This window comes from Rattus norvegicus, chromosome 6 (genome assembly GCF_036323735.1).
Source record: "Rattus norvegicus strain BN/NHsdMcwi chromosome 6, GRCr8, whole genome shotgun sequence".
NCBI classification, from domain to species: Eukaryota; Metazoa; Chordata; class Mammalia; order Rodentia; family Muridae; genus Rattus; species Rattus norvegicus.
In genome coordinates this window covers 93,153,969-93,175,059 of record NC_086024.1, presented here as the reverse complement: position 1 = coordinate 93,175,059, position 21,091 = coordinate 93,153,969, and the positions used below count along the sequence as shown (strand labels likewise).

The 21,091-nt window shown below is 42.8% G+C and overlaps 1 long non-coding RNA gene across 3 annotated transcripts in view; it reads right to left on the bottom strand.

The window, feature by feature from the left end:
• LOC120103543 (uncharacterized) overlaps positions 1–21,091 on the bottom strand; it is a 68,182-nt gene that overhangs the window by 21,685 nt on the left and 25,406 nt on the right. For all 3 annotated transcript variants that reach the window (XR_010052704.1, XR_005505990.2, XR_010052705.1), the window contains 2 exons: positions 10,198–10,289; positions 5,762–5,842 (listed from right to left, as the gene is read on the bottom strand). This is a non-coding gene — a long non-coding RNA (uncharacterized LOC120103543). The remainder of the gene's footprint in view (positions 1–5,761; positions 5,843–10,197; positions 10,290–21,091) is intronic.

Sequence of the window (21,091 nt, the reverse complement as noted above, 5' to 3'; positions counted from 1 at the left end):
TGTTTTCCTTCAGCCAGTTATGAGAACAGAGTGTTCTGCTCTCAGGCGTGTAGTTATTCCTGTCCATTGGCTTTCAGCTGTCCCTGTGGGTGGGAACCAGAAGGGCCTGCCCCAACTTCTCCTAGGTCCCTGTGCGCAGGGGATCCAGATGGCACTAGGTGTTTTCCTCTTGAGTCAGAAATGTGGGCAGAGAGTAGTCTCCTTTGGTTTCCCAGGCGTGTCTGCCCCTCTGAAGGTCTAGTTCTCCCTCCCATGGGATTTGGGTGCAGGGAGCTATTTGACTGGGTCCTTTCAGATCTGTGGGCACTTTGGACTGCAGGGTTCCTGCAGCTTGACTGCTCCAATCTTCCCATGCCCAGAGGCAATATACAGTTTCCTCTTATGCCAAGGATGTGGGCAAAGGTGGGCAGAAGTGGCGGTCTCTCCTGCCCAGTAGTCTCATGATTGCCTACACTTCTGGGTGATCAGCTCTCTCTCCCACATGGTTTGAGAGCAGGGAGCTGTGGGCCGGGATCAGCGAGGTTTGGGCGCCAGCTAGAAACCTGATGATTGATTTCTTATACCCATTTTGCCCTCAGCTTCCTGGTATGATTTAATAAAAATTTCTAATGAGTAGATGTGTATTCTGAGGATTTAAAGTAGAAATGACTGTCTTTATATAAGTTTAAATTTATGATTCTTTTAAGATTCTTACAAGATTATCTTTTAAGATAAACAATAAAATAATTAATCTTTTCTTTGTAACTGCAAATTGCTGCCTGTTGTAAGAAAAACTGGTTGAGAAAATTACCTTGCTTTCTCACACTTTGTTAATCTTTAACAAGTTGCTTAGTTACAAATATACACTGGTTCCCAGGAATAATTTGTTTTTTTTACCTGTACTACGTAATGTTATTTCTTGTAAAAGTATTGGGGCATACACTGTTTTTTTATAGTCACTTACTAAAAGAAAAAGAGGATGTAATCACATTGTAATTCTATATTGCTTGAAAGATTTTGCTGTGGGAGAAATAAATATAATGTTGTTGGAGCCTACTTGTTGGAGTTTGCTCCATCTACCCAATATGTATGTATGTATGTATGTATGTATGTATGTATGTATGCATGTATGTATGCGCGTGTATGTGTGAAGTTGTTGGAACTTTGAACTCTTTGCTTGTTGGAGCTTGTTGAAGTTTGCTTCATGCATCTAGAGTGAGTGATGCATGAATCTTTCCTCCCTTTTCTAAGTCATCAGGGAAATGCAAATCAAAATGACCCTGAGATTCCACCTCACACCAGTCAGAATGGCTAAGATCAAAAACTCAGGTGACAGCAGATGTTGGCAAGGATGTGGAGAAAGAGGAATACTCCTCTGTTGTTGGTGGGATTGCAAACCGGTACAACCCCTCTGGAAATCAGTCTGGTGGTTCCTCAGAAAAGTGGACATAGTACTACCTGAGGACCCAGCTATACCACTCCTGGGCATATACCCAAAAGATGCTCCAACATACAACAAAGAACATGCTCCACTATGTTCATAGCAGCCTTATTTATAATAGCCAGAAACTGGAAAGAACCCAGACGTCCTTCAACAGAAGAATGGATACAGAGAGTGTGACACATTTACACAATGGAGTACTACTACTCAGGTATTAAAAACAATGATTTCACGAAATTCTTTGGCAAATGGATGAAACTAGAAGATATCATCCTGAGTGAGATAACCCAGACACAAAAAAGCACACATGATATGTATTCACTGATAAGTGGTTATTAGCCTGAAAGCTCGGAATATACAAGATACAATTCACAGACCATATGAAGCTCAAAAAGAATGAAGACCAGAATGTGGATGCTTAGAATGGGGAACAAAATACTCAAGAGAAGTAGAGGGTAGGAGAGACTTGGGAGGAAGAGAGGAGGGGGAGAGGGAAAAAGGGGGCCAGGATCAGGTATGGGAGGAGAAGGGGATGATATACAGAAGGTCAAGAATTTGAAGCAATTGGGGATGGAGAACTGGGATTAGCCACCAGCAAGTCTCAGATGCCAGGAAAGCAAGAATCTCTCAGGACCCAAGAGGGATGAGATTAGCTGAAATGCCCAAAAAAAGGGGAGGGAGAACCTTTAGAGACCATATCTAGAGGTTAGGCAGTGCACCTGTTGGGGAGTGGGACCACCCACTCATCTCCAAATTCTTAACCCAGAAGGGTTCCTGTCTAAAGGAAATATGGGGACAAAGTGTGGAGCAGAGGCTGGAGGAAAGGCCATTCAGAAATTACCCACTTGTGGATTCGTTCCATATACAAACATCAAACCCAGACACTATTGGGGATGTCAAGAAGAGCTTACTGACAGGAGTCTGATATAGCTGTCTCCTGAGAGGCTCTGCCAGAGCATGACAGAGTCGGAGGCTCACAGCCAAACACTGGACTTATCATGGGGACCCCAATGAAGGAGCTAGAGAAAGAATTGAAAGAGCCGAAGGAGTTTGTAACCGCATAGGAAGAAGACTTTTGTTTTTCAAAAACTAACTCCCAGGTTCCATTATATGGCAAGATTCACTTATAAGGTCTCTGACTATAGGAAACATACTTGTCAAGTGTGAGCTGCTGAGCCTTGTGACCCAATACTCTTCTGTCAAGGACATCCCAAAGGTTGCTCCCAGAAATGACTAAATGAGGAGAGACACTAAGGTAGGATTCTTTCTGGGAGACACAGGACTTCGTTGATGAGTGACTTTGGCTGAGAGACTTCCTGGAGGCCTGTTGAGTGCACAGCTATCCTGTAGTGGAAGTGCACTGATCAGGCTCCTGCCCTTCTTTCACTTGGAGTCGGATTCTCATCAGAAGTGGCACTAGCTAAATCCACAGTTCTTCTCTATTTGTGGTCTGCCCGACTAAACCCAGTCGTGTTCCAAGCTGTCTTCCCTCAAACGGGACAGTCTCTTTAAAAGCTAGTGTCGATGACTATATGGGATGCTGCAAATAGTAAAGCATGGAGAATAGGAGAATATATTCCTTGGTTATGAGGAAGGAACTTTGCTTTTCATGTAGTCATGCGATCAGTAGCCCCTAATGTCCCTTAAGCACAGGTAGTAGGTCAGACCTTAGTGCTTAGTGCTTTACATAGGCTGCCTCCTCTAACTAAGGAGCCATCTAGGTGAGGCTAAGGCTAGCAAGTGGCCTTCCTGGAGGTAGCCCACTTTCTGTATAGACTAAGATGGATGAGCTCTGAGAGACAAGGTCCCAAGAGACCTCATCTCAGGATTGCTACTTGTGGGTGATCTGCCTTTCTTGTCACTCTTACACAGCCTAAGGACTCCTGAGCATTAGCTCACACTATTTGGCAGGTTTCCTGCAGATCAATGAAGATGTATGCTTTTGTAGCAATGCTATGTAGACAAATTGATGATTTCATAATCCCTAATGATTCTATAGAATTCCTAAATTTATACAAGTAAGTTTGAACCCTTTGCAATATGAAAGCTGCAGTTAGGATTCTGTAAACCTTCCTGTGTCATAAGCTAACTGTACTAAGATAGAAAGCAGGCATGAGATGGATTTACAATTAGGGAAAACATTCCTTTTAATCTTGATGTGAAACCATTATTTAATAACTAAAAGTCATAAGCTGAAAATGAACCATTTATTGTAGGTGCAAGGACAAGAGCTAAAATATTGACTATATTTATCTATACAAAACTTTGACACTAATGAGACACTAGGAAATGATTTGTATCTTGACAAAACCATGCTAACTTAGACATAAGAACTGTTGTTTAAAACTCTTAATGAGCCTGCGAAGCTAATGGCAGATAATGAATATTTAGTTAGATAACTAGGCTTAATAGAAAAACACATAAACATCTCTGTTGTAACTCCTTATTCAATTTATGATTTGAGTTTATGTTTGAACTTGTTGTGAACCTTTTAAAAAAGATGCTTCGACTACCATGTGATCATGTATCCTGAAAAAGCACAAGAGCTGGGGACAATCACAGTCCGAGCAGACGCAGCAGAGAATCAGAATGGAGTCAGAATAGAAGCAGAGCGGAGAGAGCAGAGCAGAGCGGAGAGAGCAGAGCAGAGCAGAGCGGAGAGAGCAGAGCAGAGCAGAGCGGAGAGAGCAGAACGGAGAGAGCAGAGCAGAGCGGAGAGAGCAGAGCAGAGCAGAGCAGAGCAGAGCAGAGCAGAGCGGAGAGAGCAGAGCAGAGCGGAGAGAGCAGAGCAGAGCAGAGCAGAGCAGAGCAGAGCAGAGCAGAGAGCAGCAGGCAGGCTCTCTTGTCTGGACATAGGTTCTTTCTTAACAGCAGGGCTTCTTCCTACTGACAAGGACAGGGCCTTTTCTTCCAGACTTGGGTTTCTTTCATTCAGCAATAGAACAATATAAAGTTTTTTCTTGGAGATAAAAGTTGGAGCTTACTTTTCATCCAGAATGAGTGTGGAACTTGCTTGTGGGGGCTTTAGCTCCATCCATGTATATATATGTGTATGTATATGATGTATATGTATATGTACATGTGTGTGTGTGTGTGTGTGTGTGTGTGTGTGTGTATATATGAGTATGTATACTTATAGGTGTGTATTACTTGTGGAGTTGACAAGACATGTGGCCAGGCCCAACATGTCTCTGTGTATGAATAAATGTGTATATTTCTTAGAATACTGCCTTTGTAAAAGTTTTTCTTTCTGTGAACATGACTTCCTTTTCCTGGTTCACAAAGAGTTAATTGCTCCAGGCTTCCCTCTTACCTGGCCAGTGAGAGGTGAGGCTTTGGGCAATAGAGAAAGGATCTCTAACAACTAATTCTTACTTAATTCTCTGCTGCTACCAGCAGGAATTAATTACCAAATGCATATCTGTTTGTCTGTCTATATGGATGTACACTTAAGGGTTAGAAGAGCTCAGAGTTTATTGTTGGGCGTTCTTGCCAGGTTCAGATACTTAAGTTTTGTTCTGTCAGTAGTATTGACCTTGTTGCTGTCATTGGGCCCATCTGTTATCAGTCAATGCTTTCCCCAGCTTTCCAGAAAGAGAGATCAGAGGACGCATGCAGGGCAGCCTCCTGGCATCTAAAATCCCTATTACCTTGGGAGTTGGGGACCTGGGAACCTGAGGCTTAAAGAGATTAAGTGGCTCCAGGTTCCCAGGAACATATCCTATTCTCTAAGTGTCACAAACCTGAGAAATGGCTAAACCAGGATTCAAAACAGGCTAAACAATGGCACAAACACTACCCTTTCAATGGAGGCTATCCAATGGCCCAACACTACCCTCTGCTTCTTGTCAAAAGTGCTGAGTGCTTTGTGTACCACTCCCTTTAAATGCAGTAACAGCTGGATTTAAAACTGAGGGATTGCTCATCCATTTGTTGTCCCTCTCTCCCTCCCTCTTTCTTCTCTATCACCCCCTTCTTTCCTTCCCACCTCTTTCTAGTTTATTTTCTTTTTAGTCTATTGTGTAGGAATGGGCAGTTTATCCAGACACATAGATACCTATACATGTCCATGGTATGAAATCTGGAACCAAAGCTCCCCTGTCTTTGCCAATTAGACTGCAGAGACTCATGACCTGGAGAGAGGTTCTGGTTGGATCCTACATGTGTTGGCAAAGGAAAGAAGGACATCGACTTATTGAGTGTCTCAGAGAAAAGTGCAGGAGAACAGGGAGGCAGACACTGTCAAGCTGCCTTAAAAGAGAAACATCCAGGGGTGTCCTTGAGTCCTGCTCCCTCAGTCCTTCCCTTCACTCTTCCACAAGACTCCTGAGATCCACCTACCCTTTGGCTATGGGTCTTTGCATCTGTTTCCATCTGCTGTTGGATGAAGCTTCTCAGGAGACAGTTATGCTCAGCTCTTGTCTGAAAGTATAGCAGAGTATCATTAATAGTGTCAGGAACTAGCTTTCTCCCATGGGAGGGGTCTCAAGGGAGCCAGTCATTGGTTGGCCATTTCTTCAATTTCTACTCATGGGGTTTCACAGAGACTGAACCACCAACCAAGGTGCATGCATGGCCTCTTACACATTTGTAGCAGGTGTGCTTCTTGGTCTTCATGTGGGTCTTCTAACCACTGGATCTGAGACTGTCCCTGACTCTATTGTCTCCCTTTAATACCTTTCCCCTAGCTGGGCTGTCTTTTCTGGCCTCTGGGAGAGGATGTATTTAGTTCTGCTGCCATTTGATGTGCCAGGGCAGGTTGGCACCCAAGGGGGGGCTTCCACTTCTCTGAGGAGAAGGGGAGGGGATAATGGGGGTTGTAATGGTCAGACTGGAAGGGAAGGAGGGTAGGGGACTGTGACTGCCATGCAAAGTGAATAAATAAATTAGTGACAAAAAAGAGAGAACCATCCAAGGGTAAGAAAGAGCTGTCAGCTCAGTGCCTGAGAGTTAGGACCTGGAGTGGGATTTTCTAAATAGCTGTAGGATGGTCTGTGCCACTTCCAGGCACAGGCACTCTGTTGAAATTTGTATTCTCTTCCTGTTCACAATCTTGGATGTTGGTCTGGATTGTTAACGATGAGCTAGGGAGACATAACATTTGGAATAAGCAGGTGCCAGGGAACATTCATTTGTGCCCTGTTAGTGAAAAACTTAGTTTTGTGCTGCCACTAAAATTAGATGACAGTTTTCTTCCAAGAATTTGTCTGTTTGCTTATTTGAAAATATTGTTATGTCTCTCATTTAGTCTCACTTAGCGGGAAACGAGCAGGACAAAGCATGAATGTGGCATAGCGTCAGATCCCAGAGACACCCGTGATGATGGCACACTTGGCTGTGAAGCGCCAGAGACTTGCAAATGGATGAAAAGAGTGGAGCAGGGAAAACCTGTTTCCTAAATGAGCTTGTTGTTAAGTCTGCATGAAAGTTCTGCTACCCAGACTTTCCTGTGGGTCTATGAATGCCATTGAAGAGAAAGCATGGACTGGTGCTATGTGTATACAGATGGGGTCCTGGGCACACATCTTGCACAGGGCAGATGTCAGATACAGTTTCTTTTGTAATGGTGAATTTGTGAGCTATCTGTTGTTGTGTAATGAATTGCCTCCAAGCTCTGTGGCTTAAGACCAATATTTATCATCTTACAGAGTTTCTGTGGGCTGAGAATGAGAGAGGCTTTACTGGTCGGTATTGTTTCAGGGATTTTTTCCTGAGGTCCCACTGGCCAGGACTGCTATCTTCTGAAAGCCTACATGGAGCAGAATGATCTACTCATAGGGCATCTACTCATAGGGCTTCCCACCCATGCTCAGAAAGTTTATGAGGTTGAAAGAAGATGTTATTTCTTTGTCATGAGGTCACCATTTATAAATTGGGTAGATATTCTTAGAAATGGATGATTGCTTTTCTAAGAGAGATAGATAGATAGATAGATAGATAGATAGATAGATAGATAGATAGATAGATAGATAGAGGTAGGTTAGCCACAGTGTCTGCTCTGATAACCTCATCATTTCTATCACAGTGTGTCTGTTTCTTTGTTAATCTTCACTGTCACCTTGACAGGGTTCGAATCACCTAAGGGGGTTAGTTAGCTCTGCGCATACTTGTAGGTGTTTCCAGGGAGGTTTAACTGGGAAGAGAATACCGATCCTGAATGTGGGCTGCACCCTTGTAAGAGCTGGGGTCCCGGACTAAGTAAAAAAAAGAGAAAAGGAAGAATCCAGCTGCATGCTGGTATTCATCTCCCTCTTCCTGATTGGGTGCACAATGTGACCAGCTGCCCAATGCTCCTGCTGTCACAGCTAGAGTTGTACTCTCAAACCTTTGTCAGAAATCTTGTCACAGCTATGAGAAAAGCAACTGCCTCGGTCTACTTGATTTGGGGGCTGCCCTGACTGGGGTCACAAAGTACTGAAGACACATGTACAGAAAAGCTGGGATCATGTGGGTCATGTGCTCTGATGGACACTACCAACAGCAGCTCTGAAACTCAGCACATTTGATTCAAGGAGGCAGGTTTACTGTACATAGCTGAACAAGGAGGCAGGTTTAGGTAGTCTTGGTTGTGGGTTCTCTCTAGGGGAGCAATCTCAGGCTGTTAATGTCAGGGAGAAGGAAGCTATGATGAGTACTTTCTGAACAGTGTCAATTATCTGCACACTGGCCAAGGGAAGAGGAGGAAAGGGAAGAGAAGAGAAGGGAAGGGAAGGGAAGGGAAAGGAAGGGAAAAGAAGGAAAGGGAAAGGAAGGGAAGAGAAGGGAAGGGAAAGGAAGGGAAAAGAAGGGAAGGGAAAAGAAGGGAAGAGAAGGGAAGGGAAAGGAAGGGAAAAGAAGGGAAGGGAAAAGAAGGGAAGAAAAGGGAAGGGAAGGGAAGGGAAGGGAAGGGAAGGGAAGGGAAGGGAAGAGAAAGCTTTGTTATTCCCTTATGTCTGAGGCATTGGGGTCTTTGACATGGCCATGCTCATATCAATGGTAGACATTGACTCAGGATGTTGTTGGCTCCCGCAACAGCCATTAAATATAGCTACATACTCCATTAAATGCAGTTACATACTCCTGGGAGAATTGAGTTGCAACAGAGATAAGTGTATCAGATAATTTGTGGACATATTTGAAAACAACCACAGTGAATGTTAATTGTATGAAAGAAATCATTTAAAATAAATTCTTTACAAAAGCAACTGCTTTCACTTGAAGGTGAAGGTAAGTCTGAGACTGATCTAGAAAGAATGCTACAGTCGTAGGCAAAATCAATAGGAAGAGTGAGGGAAATGATCTTTTCATGGAAATAGATTGGAACAGTAATTTCCTTCTAAAGAATTTATACTTGTAACTGACACAGCAATTATCTATATTTATAAGCTACAATGTAGAGCTTAAATGCACTCATATAAATACAGTGATCCGATCAGGGTGATTCACTTACACAGTATTTATATTAACTGTTTTGAAATAGTCAATTAAAATATTGCCAACCATATAAGGTACCTCTAGCTGTGTTTTCCCCCAAGGGAAGGGATAAGTTAGCCCTGTGAGATTTCTTGCGTATGTGCATTAATGCCAGGGATGAAGCCTCAGCCCTCGATGAATGATTGCCCCAAAGACTTCATGTTGCAATAACATCACATCAGGGAGGAGGACTTTAACATAGGAACTTGAGGGACGCACAAATGTTCAGACCGTGAAATACCACTCATGGACTCCAGCCCCACCCATGAATGACCTTCTCTCACTCAAAAATACAGTGGGTCCTGTATATCCACGGTCTCCATGGTCATAGATCCCAATCGACTACAGATTGAAAATGTAGTTAGGCTATCAGTGCTGCTTAGGTATTGAACTCACTTCGGACTTTGACCCTTGTCATTTATTTTCTGAATAATACAATATATCACCAATTGCCATGATATATAAATTACATTAGGTATTATAAGTAATCCAGATATGACCTAAAATATATGAGGATGTGATACATAGGTTACATGTAAATACTATCTATGATGCCATTTTATATAAAGGGCTTAAGTATTTGCATACTTTTCTTGTGTGTGGAGGTTCAAGAACTAGTCTCTTAGGTATGCTGACAGATACTTAGCCAGTCCCAGCACTCCACAAAGGCTTAGTTCACTCCAACATCAACTTTAATGTCTAATGTGTCAAATCCCATCTAAATATCCTCCAAGTCAGATATGAGTGAGACCAGAGATGTTGCCCCACAGTGAGTTGAGTTTTATTTTGTATTGAGTGGTAGAGATGAGTTTGAGATGCTTGGTCCTTTTGCTCTCTGCTTTACTGCCAGGATCCCGATCTGAACACTCTATTTCTCTTGGCTTATTTCAAACTTCATTTTTAAAAAGGTTTGTGCTTGGACAGGCAAGATGGCTCAGTGGATTAAAGTACTTGTTGCCAAGCTTGACGATCTGAGTTGAATCGTTGGGACCCAGCTGATGGGGGTGTACCATGGGATGCTCAAACCTGTACACAAACTAAGTAAACATAATTGTACACAGTCTTTACCTCTTCTATTGAAAATGGTCTGATCTCTAGCACTGACGTTGGAACACCGATGTGACTGATCTGAGATGTTGGGAGATGTGTGACACATGGCTGTTAGACTCTATCCTACTTCCTCCACGATGTGGATCATCTTCCAGATTTTGAAAAGCATATATACATTTTCTTAAAATGCTGTCCTAGAGTTTCCATTGCTGTGAAAAGACACAGTGACTGTTGCAACTCTTATAAAGGGAAACATTTAATTGGGGCTGTCTTACAGTTTCAGAGGTTCAGACCATCATCACTGTTGTGGGCTATGGCGGCATGCAGGCAAACATGATGTTGGAGGAGGAGAGTTCTACATCTTGATCTGCAGGCACAGAAGGAGACTGTCTTACATTGGGTATAGTTTGAGCACAAGAGACCTCAAAGCCCACCCCACAGTGATACACTTCCTCCAACAAGGCTATACCTACTCCGACAAGGTCCCACCTAACAGTGCCACTCCCTATGGCCAAGCATTCAAACATGTGAGCCAGTGGGGGCCATTTCTATCCAAACTACCACAAATCTGGTTTTCATCAAAGACTAATTCTGAATCTTGAGAACTCCAGAGCTTTCTTTTAGCTATGTAGGACACCATTTTCAGCTCTAAAGAGAATACTGATAGTGCTTAGGTTTAGAACACTTGGCATTCTGGGCAAAAAATAATTGGCACATTTCCTGGCTATGCAGCAAATGGTAACTGTTATGTGTTTATTCGTGTATGTAAGTGTACGGACACAGGTGCTACAGTTTAGGTGAGAGGACAATTTGAAGGAATCAGTTCTCTCCTTCTATCATGTGTGTCCCAGGGGCTTAACTCAGGCCACTGGGCTTTTTTTTTTAATTGAATTTTTATATACACTTTAAATGTTATTCCATTTCCGGGTTTCCCCTCCAGAAACCCTCTATTCCTCCCCCCCAGCCCCCCCACACCCGCTTCTATGAGGATGCTCCCTCACCCCCTCCCACCTCCCAGCCCTGACATTCCCCTACACTGGGAGATTGTGCCTTGACAGGGCCAAGGGCTTCTCCTCCCATTGATGCCGGACAAGACCAAGACTATCCTCTGCTACATGTGCGGCTGGAGCCATAGGTCTATTCCCGTGCTCTCTCGGGATAGTGGTTTCATCCCTGGGAGCCACAGAGCCCTCTTCAGGGTTCCAGAGGGTTTTTTTTTTTCTATTCATTGTGACAGTGGGTTTCTGGTTGGGAGAAGTTCTTACAGAAGATGAGAGCAAATGAACCAGCGTGTATGAAAGCATGTGAAAATGAAGGGCTGTTAGCTCTGCAAAGCCCCTCACAGCTGGCAAAGATTTTCCAGTGGAGCAGTTTTCATTGATAGAATTGGAAAGGAGTGTGGTGGTCATTCTGCATCTATCCTAGGTCTCTCTTCTCATTTCCGGGGGCTCTGCTGCATGAGAGTGACATGCATCTTCTGGCTGTTCGATGTGTTTCTGATTGAGCTCTATGCTGAGACTTGGTGATGGCCCTACGGTTACCCAGGCTGGTCATGCTCTCCCTATGGGCACTTCCGGAGGTTCCCGGAGCCTTCACGCCCTACTGTGGATTTTTCCTGTGAGGAGAATTTCTTTTTTTTTTTTTTATTAACTTGAGTATTTCTTATATACATTTCAAGTGTTATTCCCTTTCCCCTTTCCCTCCCCCCTCCCCTTCCTTATGGGTGTTCCCCTCCCAACCCTCCCCCCATTGCCGCCCTCCCCCCACCAGTCTAGTTCACTGGGGGTTCAGTCTTAGCAGGACCCAGGGCTTCCCCTTCCACTGGTGCTCTTACTAGGATATTCACTGCTACCTATGGGGTCAGAGTCCAGGGTCAGTTCATGTATAGTCTTTTTTTTTTTTTTTTTTTTTTTTTTTTGGTTCTTTTTTTCGGAGCTGGGGACCGAACCCAGGGCCTTGCGCTTCCTAGGCAAGCACTCTACCACTGAGCTAAATCCCCAACCCCCCATGTATAGTCTTTAGGTAGTGGCTTAGTCCCTGGAAGCTCTGGTTGCTTGGCATTGTTGTACTTTTGGGGTCTCGAGCCCCTTCAAGCTCTTCCAGTTCTTTCTCTGATTCCTTCAACGGGGGACCTATTCTCAGTTCAGTGGTTTGCTGCTGGCATTCGCCTCTGTATTTGCTGTATTCTGGCTGTGTCTCTCAGGAGCGATCTACATCCGGCTCCTGTCGGTCTGCACTTCTTTGTTTCATCCATCTTGTCTAATTGGGTGGCTGTATATGTATGGACCACATGTGGGGCAGGCTCTGAATGGGTGTTCCTTCAGTCTCTGTTTTAATCTTTGCCTCTCCCTTCCCTGCCAAGGGTACTCTTTTTCCTCATTTAAAGAAGGAGTGAAGCATTCACATTTTGATCATCCGTCTTGAGTTTCGTTTGTTCTAGGCATCTAGGGTAATTCAAGCATTTGGGCTAATAGCCACTTATCAATGAGTGCATACCATGTGTGTTTTTCTGTGAATGGGTTAGCTCACTCAGGATGATATTTTCCAGTTCCAACCATTTGCCTACGAATTTCATAAACTCGTTTTTGATAGCTGAGTAATATTCCATTGTGTAGATGTACCACATTTTCTGTATCCATTCCTCTGTTGAAGGGCATCTGGGTTCTTTCCATTTTCTGGCTATTATAAATAAGGCTGCGATGAACATAGTGGAGCACGTGTCTCTTTTGTATGTTGAGGAATCTTTTGGGTATATGCCCAAGAGAGGTATAGCTGGATCCTCAGGCAGTTCAATGTCCAATTTTCTGAGGAACCTCCAGACTGATTTCCAGAATGGTTTTACCAGTCTGCAATCCCACCAACAATGGAGGAGTGTTGTGAGGAGAATTTCTATTTTGATGTTGGTTATGGAGTTTCACGTTGTCTCTGAGCTGGTAAATCATTTGGAGGGCTCCTGAATATGGACAAGTCTATCGCAAAGTCAGTTTTCACATCTCAAAAAAAGCATCGTAGGAAGAGCAAGCATGGAGACCATGTGGGAAAACCTCATGCTCGCAGGAATCTTCTTCTGGGGTTTCCTCTGCTGACGTCTCCAGGACACAGTAATTGTTCCACATATCATTATGCTCTTAGATTTGCTTGCTCTCAGAGGCTTGCTTCCCAGGCTTGCACAAGCTAAGACTCATGAAACAGCATAATGATGTGTGTGTGTTGGGGGACAAAATGCAGAGCTCAATACAAGGTTGCTCTTAGATTTTAAGTAGATTCCCCCATTGCATAATTAGACTAATCAAGATAGAGATTTAGGAGGCTTAGCCAGAACTTGAAAGAACAGCTGTTCAACGATAAAACAGAATCTAGGCAGTTTTAATGCAAAGGAATCTGAGGTTTACTTTTTAATTTTTTTCCCTAAAGCAAAGCACCTGTGAACTTGAATGGGTGGGGGATTTGAGGGTTTTTATGTTTATGATAATGCTTGCCACTCTGATCTGCAGGCTGAGCTGAAGTCTTTTTCTTCCAGCCGTCTTCTGCCCCCTTCTTGCTCTAATCTCTGTTCTGTGCTTGTTCTTGTTGATTTGCATGTATGAATAGTAACACCTACTGACGGGCAGGACTCAGGAGACGCAATTTGGTTGACGGGCTTTTCCTACCACCGCGCCCTGTCAGCATCTCGCATTGATTTGGAGTGTAATCAATGCTCCTAGTTACTGCTGTGCCTGCTCCTCCAGGGCTCTGATTTGCCTCCTCCAGCTCCGTTCTCTGGCATCGGGCGTTGCTGTGGATTGCTTGGAAAAGCTCGATTTCACCCTGCCTAGACACCAGAGGGATCAGTTGGGGGGCTATTAGTATGTTCCAGAGGGAAATAGCTCACACTGTCTTTTTTAATCGAATAATTTCTTGCCTGCTTTATAATTTATCATATCCTTTGTTTGAAATATTATAGTTCTCCAGCTAGGAATTACAGTACCCTTTGAAAACACCAGGTTGATATTAGGAAAGCCATGATACGAGTTTTTAATCAAAATTCACCGCATGGGCTCTGTCTTTTCAATAGGGAATATTTAAAAACCTGAGAGAGTGGGGCCAGCGGTATACATTATCGGAAACGGCAATGCCCAGAATTATTCAGGAGTTCAAGGGAGGAATATATATGTATATATAATATATATTACGTATACATACTTTTTTTTCCTTGAGAAAGCAGTCCCCTTTTCCAATGCAAGATACTCCACCCCCTTAGCTTTTAATGACTGGATGCCCTGGTGCTCTGTATTAGCTTCCTATGAGAATTCATTTAAGCAGCACTGTTTTGGATCTGCACCCCAGTCGCTTTCTTCTTCTTCATCCTTTCCAACTGTAAAAAAGAATGCTTTGCTAGAAGGTTCTCCACAGTCCCAGGCAAGCTTCCCGTGAACCTTAAGTACTTTTCCACCTCTGGACATCGGAGGACTATGGCCGGGTTATGACAGCTCTGTGTGAGACTGGGGAAATGGCAGAGGAGCACTTTTACCCATTATCACAGCTTTTCGCCTTTTACTTGCTTCTTATTTTGCTTCTCACATAACATTTTCAAAATAGCTAGAGGAGCATTGTTTGAAGTTGCAAGAGCCACAGGATAATTCACACAAAGTACCTCTCTCTGTCTCAGATGTTCAAGGTTGTGTTTATGTATTTTTAAATCTGTCCATAGTGATTTCACATGAATGGCTGTGTCTATTAGCTACCCACTCCCTTTGGTTGGTTCTGTATATATGGGGAACCTCTTTAAAGACATAACCGGCCTTGGTGAGGGCTTTCAGCTGTGAAATCTTTTGTGCAGGATTGGGGTCCTGTTGATGCGGGAACACCAAAAGCTTAATATTCCCATAAAATAAGCCTTGGACTTAAAAAAAAAAGGCTAGTTTGTCAATCTATCGATTGCCCCAGGCTAAGAAAGCTAATTCCTCAGCACTACCACTGCATGTATTGAACAGGCTGATCCTTCTAGGTCAAATAGCTCGAATCACTAAAATAATATTAAGCCTTGTTGCTGCACAAGCCAAATAGCTGTGAAAATCCATCATTGCTACCTGATGCCTCTGCCCTTTAATTTCTATTATTATAGGAAGAGGGAGGACGGAGCAACGCAAAGTACAGGGAAATGTATTCAAAGTGATCTACAGTGTTCTTAATAAAAATGCCCTTCCTTTATGAGTACCTGAATGGGCATATAAATATAACCGGCAACGGGAATTTCAATCAAACCTTTACAGCCTTTCCCTACTCAAGACTTTGACTTCCTGACCGAGTTTAATTCTAGTCTTGAGTCTTTTGGCTTTCTTCTTCACATTAAGAAGATTCCTCCTCAGAGGCAAGGGAAATCTCTGAGTTCAAGACAAGCCTGGTCTATAGAGTGAGTTCTAGGATAGCCAGGTCCACACAGAGAAACCCTGTGTCAAAAAAATATTTTCTTCCTCCACTTTTTTTTTGGTGTCCATTTATTAGATTAAGTTGGTCTCCTTTTTCTACAGCATCTAAAGTGATTTTGCTTATAAAAAATAGTGAACATTACTTAAAGTTTTTGAAAAGTAAAGAAAAAAAAAGCAATCAGTGGGATGAAAACCATCTTGCTTATGAGATGCTGCTGGGTGTTGGTGAACCAGGGGCTATGGAGTAGCTCTTTTCCCCAGCTTGCTTGTTGGGCCAGGGTAGCCATCTTCAGACATATTTACTGCCTTTCTGCTTAGAATGCCCAGATCAGCATTCAACCAGGTGGCATCTCTGAGATGCCTATAACTTTGATCAACCAAAGGAAGAGGAGCTTGAGAATGACCCACGATATCGATGTGTCAAAAATGTCCCATTTCTCCTTTAAAGCACTGTGTGCTTATGAGAAGGTAGGGAAGGGAACAAGGAACCTCCAAAGGAAAGAAGACATCTCTAGAGAGATTTGAAGATGTTATTAATGTCTATTTCTGGTACTGTGACTTTCTCTGAAGTCTGGGAAGGGGCAATGAAAAGCACAGAAGATACCTGGAGAAATGAATGAAAATGAAGAAGAATAAAAGTAGACATGGCTGTGAGTGATGGGGCTGGTCATTCAGCGTGACTTTCTGATGAGTTGCTCTTTCTTTCCTAATGTAGCAGAGACCTCCACACCCTGAATTGTGTTTATTCCTGGATTTATTGGTTCTGTCTGGGCAGGTAATTGGGTGACATTGCTTCTCCTTAAGGATTGATGCCAATCTCTGATTTTGGAGTGTACCCTGGAGCACGATGTCACAGCAACAAAGATGTCTTTTTTTTAAATGTTGCAAAGGTGTCTATCATAGATCAGAAAAATATCATGCATCAGAAAAGAATGATATAGGTTATGCCTGGAAATAGTCTCATAGGCAGAGGGAGTGAGATGTGGCAGCGTCTGTATCTACATTTACCTATGTGTTGTTTATTTCATGTAGGAGTTAAGATTTATTGATTATTATTTTTTAAATTTTTTATTAATCATTCCATTTGTTTACATCTCAAATGATATCCCACTTCTTGACATCCTTAGTCATCAGGAAAATGCAAATAAAAATGACCCTGAGATTCCACCTCACATCAGTCAGAATGGCTAAGATCAAAAATGCAGGTGACAGCAGATGCTGGCGAGGATGTGGAGAAAGAGGAACACTCCTCCATTGTTGGTGGGACTGCAAGCTGGTACAACCACTTTGAAAATCAGTCTGTCAGTTCCTCAGAAAATTGGACATAGTACTACCTGAGGACCCAGCTATACCTCTCCTGGCCATATACCCAAAAGATGCTCCAAATATAGCAAGGTCACATGCTCCCCTATGTTCATAGCTGCCTTATTTATAATAGCCAGAAACTGGAAACAACCTAGATGTCCTGCAACAGAAGAATGGATACAGAAAATGTGGTGCATATATACAATGTAATACTACTCAGCTATCAAGAACAATAACTTCATAAAATTCTTAGGCAAAAGGATGGAACTAGGAAATATCTTGAGTGAGGTGACCCAGACATCAAAGAACACACATGGTATGTAGTCACTAATAAGATTTATTAATTGTTAATGTGTGTGCTACAGAACACATGTGAAGGCAATTTTGCATGGCCCCTTTTCTCTTTCCACCTTTCGGTGGGCTCCGGAGATTGAGTTCAGGTCTCTAGGTTTGCATGGCAAAAGCCTTTACCCATTGGGCCATCTTACCAGCTCTGGTTTGTATATAATTTATGTATCAATTATTTGTATAGTATATTTACTTAGTTTCTAAAATCAACAAGTTAAATAAATAAAATTATCCTTACAGTTATACATAATAAATATAAGTAAATATATAAGTAAAAATATAAGTAAAAGTCTCTATAAGATGTGACTCCTCTGTTAATTTGCAGGTCTTCCAGTGGCTATTTCTATGAGAACTGAAGACTGTCCTATAGAGAACGTAGAGTAAGGAAGGGAGGGATAATTTTGAATAGAGTGTGATGGTTTGTATATGCTCAGCCCAGGGAGTGGCACTATTGAAAGACATGGCCTCATTGGACAACTCCACTGAGTCACTGTGGGTGTGGGCTATAAAACCCTCATCCTAGCTGCCTAGAAGTCAGTATTCTGCTAGCAGCCTACAGATGAAGATGTAGAATTCTCAGCTCTGCCTGAACCATGCCTACTGGACACTGCCACCCTCCTGTCTTGATGATAATGGACTGAACCTCTGACCTATAAGTCAGTCCCAATTAAATGTTGTCCTTATAAGAGTTGCCTTGGTCATGGTGTCTGTTCACAGCAGTAAAACCCTAATGAAGACATATATAGTAAGGTGTTTTTCTGATAGCTTACAGTTGTTTGGCTTGGCCACGGAACATGAAGAGAATGAAGGGAGTTACAGGTAGTGTATATGTGCATGTGTGTGCATATATTTGGCGGCTAGAAGATAACTTCACGTGTCATTCCTGAGAGCCAACTATCTTGTTTTGAATGATAAGTTCACTCACTGGCCTAAGGTCTACCAGTAGCCTTGGCCAGCAAGCTCCAGGAATCTGTTTCTGTAGTAGTGGTATTCCAATCATGCTCTAACATGCCTGACTGTGATGAATGAATGCAGTTTCTCATGCTCGCAAGACAAGAACTGCCCCAAGTTGTCTCTAAAGCCTGTTGTTTCTTACTTGGTTTTCCTCTTTGAGTTGATGGGAACACCAAATGGACATAAAGGATTGAGGCTCCACTACTTCTGCAATTGGAAGGGTGGGAAGATGATGTTATGGTTAAACAACGTTCACAACAAGAGTTGAAAAATTGATGGTTGTTACATGGTAGGTGAGGGATCCCTTTAAGCAAACTTTCTACATCATGACAGTAATAAGCATCATAGGTCTAGGTCTAGGTCTAGGTCTAGGTCTAGGTCTAGGTCTAGGTCTAGGTCTAGGTCTAGGTCTAGGTCTAGGTCTAGGTCTAGGTCTAGGTCTAGGTCTGTCTAGGTCTAGGTCTCGGTCTAGGTTTAGGTCTAGGAACTATACCTGTCCTTTTCCAAAGTTAGTCAAGAATTCTGATGTCAGAGACCAATAGACTATGTTTATATCCCAGATCTGGAAACTGATAATTTCAAGTTGGGTAACATCGTTATTCATTGACTCTAAGCCTCAGCTCCCTGAATGGAAGAGAGTATGTAGCTGAGTTTACCTGCCTTGTAAGGGGATGGTTAGGATTAGTGTTAATGTACTTGAAGTGCCTGCCTCATCTGGTGCTGCCATTATTATCTCTCTTGTTTAGGGCCTCTCTCAGAGGAGACAGAGGCTGTAATTTTGAACTGTTCATCCATCCTTTCATAATTTATTGAGTGCATACCATAAGTTGAGCACCAGGCTGGGCTCTGGGGATTTAGGAAGGCAGTGAGCTGGAAAGTAGGTAAGGCTGAAGGAGAGCGATTTCATGGAAGATATGGCATCAGAATACTAGAACTGGATTGGGTTGTGACTGTGATTTGGGATGAAAAATTGCCACTATAAAATTGGACCTTAGTGTTCGAGTGAATATTACAGTTGAGCAGGATTCAGCTACATTAAACCTTCTGTCATAAAGACAGTGGTAATGGCTTTCTGTGGGTAGAGCAGTAGAGATGCTTCAATTGTTAAGTATTTATATAACCCTTATATTTGCAATGTATGCACTTTATCATTTCCCAGAAGCTTGTGCTGAGAAATACATGTGCTGAGAATGCGCCTTACAGGTTCTGGGCTCTGCTTAGCAAAGTCTGTTCAAGAAGGCTGTCTTATTGAAGGTGTTAAATCAGTGGGAAAGCCGTGTGAGGGGAGCCTACACTTTGTCCTTGATTGTTTAAGCTATGTTTTTCCAGGTTCCTCTCTGGGATGTTCTGGTGGGGCACATAGTCCAGTGTAGGTGTAGGCCTCTTTCTTGGGCCTGGACTGAGTAAGCTTGTTCATGGCTGCATGCCTGGCTGTGTTATATTCCTTGTCTTTCCTCTGTGTTCACTTTTGCAGGACTGTCTTGATCGTGGGACCCAATGGCCCACTGGTCACATAGTGAATCATGAGCAGAATGGAAACATTGCTGCCTATGATGCTATGCAAAGATGCAGAGATTAAATTAAGCACTGAGACTGCTTATTTTTCCTATGTGAAACTTCCAATTTATGGATACAACTGCTATCATTTCAGCTAAGAAGAGGGTTGATTGCATTCCCTTAGTCCTGCATTTGAATCATGCGTTCTTCTTGGAATATTGTTTTCTTGTCTAGAAGTCACTTCTTTCTACTCAATTACATGCGCATTATTATTATTGCTGACACATCTGTGCTAAGGCCTGGACTTGACTGTCGTCAGTTAAACCCTCGAAATGGAGTAAAGGTATAAAAGTTCTCAGAGACTTCCGGGTTATGAGATAAAAGAACAAAGAATTTTATTTGCCCCTTCCTGACCAAAAAATTGAATGCAGTACATTGTGAGATGCAATTAATAGTCAAAATAGAAATAAAATTTATTTCTATACTATTCATGTAAAATTTATTTCTATATTATGCATGTATAAGCATGTATGTGTGTGCAGGTGTGCTCAGCTAGTGAATGGGCATGTAGAGCATGTGTGTGTGTGTGTGTGTGTGTGTGTGTGTGTGTGTGTGTGTATGTGTGTGCATGCAGGTGTGATTGTGCATGTGGAGGACAGAAGTAATTTTTAGATGTTGTTTTCTATTCCTCCCTTCCCCCCTTCTTTGAGATGGGCATCTGTGGTGGTTTGAATGGTTTTGTTGGAGTAGGTGTTTCCTTATTGGAGGAAGTGTGTCACTGTGCAGGTGGGTTTTGAGTCTCTCCTCCTAGCTGCCTGAGAGAGTCAGTCTTCTCCTAGAGGCTTTCAGATGAAGACGTAGAACTCTCAACTCCTCCCTTGCCATGCCTGCCTGGACTATACCAAGCTCCCACCTGATGATGGACTGAGCCTCTGAACCTGCAAGCCAGTCCCAATTAAGTGTTTCTTTGTTTTTTTTTTTTTTAAATAAGAGTTGCCTTAGTCATGGTGTTTCTTCACAACAATGGAAACAAAGACAGGATCTCTTACCAAACCCAGAACCTTGTGTTTCAGCTAAGCTGGCTATCCACCAAAACTCTGGAATCCTCCTGTTTTACCCAATCCTTAGGACTGAGGTTCTACCTATGTGCCACCTGGCCTGGATTTTACATGAGCAGTGAGGATCTGAACCCAAGTCCTCATGCTTGCACAGCAAGTACTTTGCCAACTGAGTCATCTTTCTAGCTTACAGCTTTTTTTAAATTCAGTATTTGTTGGATAATTGTCACACAATGGACATAGACCTACCCCTGTTCTTGCAAATGACTCTGGAGTCATTCAGAGGGTTCCATATTTCTTGGAGGCTCTCCATATTTCAGCTGCTGCTCAAGATAGTTTTTTGACTTTTCTCCCTTTTCCCTCAATCCCATTCATCCTGATCACAGCGAGGCTGGTTAAGAGATACAGGCCTTCAGCCCAGCCTCCAGAGTGCTGGGGTCACAGGCAGGAACCACCATGTCTGGCTTGGGAAGCTTTTGAAATGCTGACAATCCTTATTCTTTGAGGTTGCATTTGCTCTTTTGGAATTCTAAAGTCACTTGGAGTCAAGTCTGGTAAGTAAGGTAGGTCATCAAGTAGGAGAATTCTACGTTGTAAAG